This window comes from Schistocerca americana, chromosome 1 (assembly GCF_021461395.2).
Source record: "Schistocerca americana isolate TAMUIC-IGC-003095 chromosome 1, iqSchAmer2.1, whole genome shotgun sequence".
Lineage (NCBI taxonomy): Eukaryota > Metazoa > Arthropoda > Insecta > Orthoptera > Acrididae > Schistocerca > Schistocerca americana.
The window spans coordinates 1,141,765,329-1,141,771,328 of record NC_060119.1 but is presented as its reverse complement, the minus strand read 5'-3'; positions in this window follow the sequence as shown (position 1 = coordinate 1,141,771,328).

Genomic DNA, 6,000 nt, shown 5'->3' with positions numbered 1-6,000 from the left:
TATTCTTTCTTAAACTGTAGCAATACTGCCATAATTTGATCCAAGCCAAAATTAGCGACTCTATTTTCTATGCTGTGTGTTGGTGTATTTGCATTTGTCACGCTATCTGTAACCATTTGGTCATTCTGTAATTCTTGAAAAGGTTTGCTCATCGGATGTGCACTGTTGGTCGCTAAATCGGAATCAAATAAATTTGACGTACTTTGAGTACATTGTTCATTTTCGTTAGAAAAATTTATCTGTTCACGATTCAAATTTTGCAAATCGGGCGTGTTAAACTGGGCACCGTTCATTGTAACAGAACGTCCCGCGTCATCAATTGTCGTAAAATTAACGGAGGACACAATTGAATTTATTTGTTCATCATTAGGATCAAAATCATTACTAGCGGTCAGTACGCACTGATTGTCTGTAAATACAGAATTGTTATCATTACACTGAGTGTCACAAGTACTATCGGACAAATTATTCGAGTCGGCTATTTCCTTCATTGCACATCGCGATGTACTGTTAACAGTTTTTTGCGGCATTTTTCACAAATCAGAATTAAGCACAAATGAAACAAAGACAATGCAACAAACACAATTACAAGAAAGAGCAACAAATTGCCGATGATCTGTGAAAGAAAGAGTGACAAATTAGTTAATGCGTTTGCCAGATGCAAACTACATTTAAGTAAATACGAGCAGATATATGACTACTTAACAGAAGATTCACAAAAAAATAGGATCCTGGCCGGATGTCGCCAAGTGTAGCCTCCCCATAGAAATATTTAAATGCAACCAAGAACCAAGTGTAACCTCCGTACAAATATAATAATTAAATGAATTTTATATATTGTAACCTCTGAACAAAATTGGCTCCCATTTATAATCTTTGTGCAGAAATGCATTCACATTTAATGTAACCACAAAATTCAATTCATAAACCCGGAAATAATAAAAAAATTCAGTAACCTGGTAAATTTTATGACGACAGCAGCGCTGCGCCTCGGCCCTGTATTCTGAATAAAAAAGGAAAAATTCTTACCTCAATAAAAACTGCGAATATATCTGCTCTTACGTAAAAACTTTTCGGCATAGCTTCGTGCAATGCTGGGCTATATTTTTTTTTTTATTCTTTGAAGAAATGTTCATGCATTGTAAATATTCTTTAAATTAAAATGAATGCTTTTCTTAAAATAATTATATTATAAAAATTATTATTGGGGCATTTTTTTAAAAAGAAATTAATGACAGTTAATATACATTACTAGATATGCGCAAGGCTGCTTCTTTACCTTCTACAATAATACTCATCCTCCAAAGTCCCGACCAGAGCAGACTGCCGACACGCGCAGGCACGCGCCGACTACTGCCGACTAGCGACAAGCAACAACCAACTACATACTACTCTCTGGTCAGAGACTCTGCCATGCCTCGCCCATCGCCGGCAACGCATACGTCTTACACGCTCAATGGAGCATGTTAATCATGATTTCATAGGGGATACTCTACCTGCGCTGCTAGAACATGTGCCTTTACAAGTACGACACAACATGTGGTTCATGCACGATGGAGCTCCTGCACATTTCAGTCGAAATGTTCGTACACTTCTCAACAACAGATTCGGTGACCGATGGATTGGTAGAGGCGGACCAATTCCATGGCCTCCACGCTCTCCTGACCTCAACCCTCTTGACTTTCATATATGGGGGCATTTGAAAGCTCTTGTCTACGCAACCCCGGTACCAAATGTAGAGACTCTTCGTGCTCGTATTGTGGACGGCTGTGATGCAATACGCCATTCTCCAGGGCTGCATCAGCGCATCAGGAATTCCATGCGACGGAGGATGGATGCATGTATCCTCGCTAACGGGGGACATTTTGAACATTTCCTGTAACAAAGTGCTTGAAGTCACGCTGGTACGTTCTGTTGCTGTGTGTTTCCATTCCATGATTAATGTCATTTGAAGAGAAGTAATAAAATGAGATCTAACATGGAAGGTAAGCGTTTCCGGACACATGTCCACATAACATTTTTTCTTTCTTCACTTAAAACTTCCGGGCTGATAGGCCGTGGTCGAAATATAAAACTCTCTCCTGACGTTTCGTCTCCGACTGCGGGAGACATCCTCGGAGGTAAAGCGGCGAACTGCGAAGAGAACTCGAGGAAGCGCTGATTATATAAGCAGTACAGAGGGCACCACGGTCTATCACGTGACGTCGGCTATGAGATTGTCTCTGGTGATGCCAACATTCCCGATTGAAAGTAATCGATCGTCACGCTTGCGGTGCAACGCTGACGTCCAAATTTTATCCAGTTTAACACCTTCGCCTTTCCTGTTAAAATTATTACGATGTTTATCAATCTCGATAGCCTCTCTATACAAGCGTGCATAATAATGCGAGGTTTTTGATATGACGCTCGTCTCGCTGAATTTCATTTCATGATCACCTTCCTGGTATACATGTTCCGCTACGGCCGATTTATCCGTGTGACCCAGGCGGCAATTCCTCTTATGTTCAACAAGACGGGTGTTCACACTTCTCTTTGTGGTACCGATGTGAACCTGTCCACAACTACAAGGAATTTTATATACCCCCAGTGTAGCCAAAGGGTGTCGTGCGTCTTTTGCCGACCTTAAAAATTCTTTTATTTTCCTGGTGGGTCTGAAAATTGTATGATCATATTTTCTATCTTTGTGTGTGAGGAATGTTTCCTGAAAGTTTGACCGTACCTTTTTGTAACACCCTGTAGTGTGATCCTACTAACGTTTAAAAATCTCCGAAGCGAATTAGATGTCGCTGAGGCAAGTAATTTAATACAAGACACATGGGACCGCAAATGGAAAATACTCCAGAAGTGGATAATAAATGTTGAACATGTGACTCATCAGATGATGATGGTATTAAATTACTTTTCTCAGCCTCATCTACATCGTTTCGGTATTTTTAAACGTTAATAAGAATCGTCCTCATTATCTTGCGGTGTTGCAGTTCTTCTCGTTATGTCCGTGCTTGCTACGGAAATAGCGCGAGGAATTCCGCCTTTTCTGTTTTGTTTCACCCAGACATGTTTCAGCACTTTTTGTGCTATCTTCATTGCGTTATTTTTTGTTTTTTATCTGTAAAATTGTTGTTACATATTAACATTTAGCGAAATGTTAATATGTAACAACAATGCGAAAGTTAATATGTAACAACAATTTTACAGCTAGAAAATAAAAAATAACCCACTGAAGATAGCACAAAAAGTGCTGAAACATGTCTGAGTGAAACAAAACAGAAAAAAGGTGTCTTGCATAAGGCGGAATTCCTCGTCCTAAGAATCGTCGTGTGTATGTCTCTTTCACACTGTCTCTTTTCTCCCACTGGACTTCCTCTTGTCCGTCTCTCCCGCTGTCTTCACCCCTTTCTCTCGCTCTTCCTTGCCACTGCCTCCTTCTGTGCCACTTTTACTATGTCTCTCATTCACTGCCATTGTCCTCATCCCATTCTTTTCCTCTTCCATTGCTTCTGTCTCTTTCTCTCTCCCTCACAGTCAGCTGTCTTCCTCTTCAACCACCATTGTCCTTGTGGAGGGTTTACTTGGGATTTCGACCCCTAGACTAGGAAATTTTAATACATGGGAATTCTCTTTTACTATCACTGCCTCTCACTGACCATCATTATCCGCTGTCTCTTTAGCTCCCATTACTGTCTCCACTCTCTTTCTCTCCCACTGGCACTGTATCCTCTCTCTTCCACCGTCGCTCTCTGTCTGCTACTCTCTTTCATCACCAAAAGGGGCGAATATGTCCCCATGCCAAAATTTATGGTGAGGGTGCGGAATGTGGACTGAGGCAGCTGGTTCCGCACTTGGTACATATCCGCCTTTTTTGTGCACCGACAGGAGTATTTTTCAGCTGATTCCCTTCATTTCTTTGTTAGAGCTTGGTATGCTGCTTATATAAAACGAATTCTGTAGGGCAGTAAAGTTTCGACAGCTTATTTATGCACTTCGAACCATTTGCATACTCTGACACATATAAACAACAAGTAAGTACGCATAATACACTGAAGATCCAAAGAAACTGGTACAACTGCCTAGTATCGTGTAGGGCCTCAGCGACCAGGCAGAAGTTCCTGCAACACGCCGTGCCGTGGACTCGACTAATGTCTGAAGTAGTGCTGCAGGGAACTGACACCATGAATCCTGCAGGGCTGTCAATAAATCCGCAGGAGTACGAAGGGCGGAGATCTCTTCTGAACAGCACGTTGCAATGTATCCAAGATGTGCTCAATAATGTTCATTTCCTGGCAGTTTGGTGGCCAGCGGAAGTGTTTAAACTCAGAAGAGCGTTCCTGAAGCCACTCTAGAGCTATTCTGGACGTGTGGGGTGTCGCGTTGTCCTGCTGGAATTGCCCTAGTCCGTCAGAATGCACAATGGACTCGAATGGATGCAGGTGAACAGACAGGATGCTTACGTACGTCTCATCTGTCAGAGTCGTATGAAGACGTATCAGGGGTCCCATATCACTCCAACTGCACACGCCCCACGCCATCACAGAGCCTCCACCAGCTCGAACAGTCCCCTGCTGACATGCAGGGTCCATAGATTCATGACGATGTCTCCATACTCGTACATGTGCAACCGCTCGATACAATTTGAAACGAGACTCGTCCGACCAGACAACATATTTCCAGTCATCAACAGTCCAATGTCGGTGTTGACGGGCTCAGGCGAAGTGTAAAATGTTCACATGTGTGAGTATTCCTTTGGGACCAAACTGCTGATGTCATCGGTACCTAGACTTACACGCTACTGAAACTAAATTATGCTAAGAACAACACACACACCCATGCCGGTGGGAAGCGCCGAGCAATCCGAGATATGGCGCCTCAAACGGCGCTGCCACTCCGCGAGGCCAAGGCGTAAAGCTTCGTGTCGTGCAGGCTTCAAGGTTACACGAGAGGGCCTTCGGCTCCGAAAGCGCATATCGATGATGTTTCGTTAAATGGTTCGCACGCTGACAGTTGTTGATGGCCCGGCATTGAAATCTGCAGCAATTTACGGAAGGGTTGCACTTCTGTTATGCTGAACGATTCTCTTCAGTCGTCGTTGGTCCCTTCTTGCGGGATCTTCTTCCGGCCGCAGCGGTTTCGGAGATTTGGTGTTTTACTAGATTCCTGATATTCACAGTACACTTGTGAAATGGTCGTACGGGAAAATCATCGCTACCTCGGAGATGCTGCCTCGCATCGCTCGTGCGCCGACTATAACACGACGTTCAAACTCGTTTAAATCTCGCAGCAGTAACCGATCTAACAACTGCACCAGACACTTGTTGTCTTACACTACTGGCCATTAAAATTGCTACACCACGAAGATGACGTGCTAGAGGCGCGAAATTTAAACGACACGAAAAAGATGCTGTGATATGCAAATGATTAGCTTTTCAGAACATTCACACAAGTTTGGCGCCGGTGGCGACACCTACAACGTGCTGACATGAGGAAACTTTCCGACCGATTTCTCCTACACAAACAGCAGTTGACCGGCGTTGCCTGGTGAAACGTTGTTGTGATTCCTCGCGTAAGGGGGAGAAATGCGTACAATCACGTTTCCGACTTTGATAAAGGTCAGATTGTAGACTATCGCGATTGAGGTTTATCGTATCGCGACACTGCTGCTCGCGTTGGTCGAGAGCCAATGACTGTTAGCAGAATATGGACTCGGTGGGTTCAGGAGGGCAATACGGAACGCCGTGCTCGATCCCAACGGCCTCGTATCACTAGCAGTCGAGATGACAGGCATCTTATCCGCATGGGTCTAACGGATCGTGCAACCAGGTCTCGATTCCAAAGTCAACAGATGGGGACGTTTGCAAGACAGAAACCATCTGCACGAACAGTTCGACGACGTTTGCAGCAGCATGGACTATCAGCTCGGAGACCGTGCCTGGGGTTACCGTTGACGCTGCATCACAGACAGGAACGTCTGCGATGGTGTACTCAACGACAAACCTGGGTGCACAA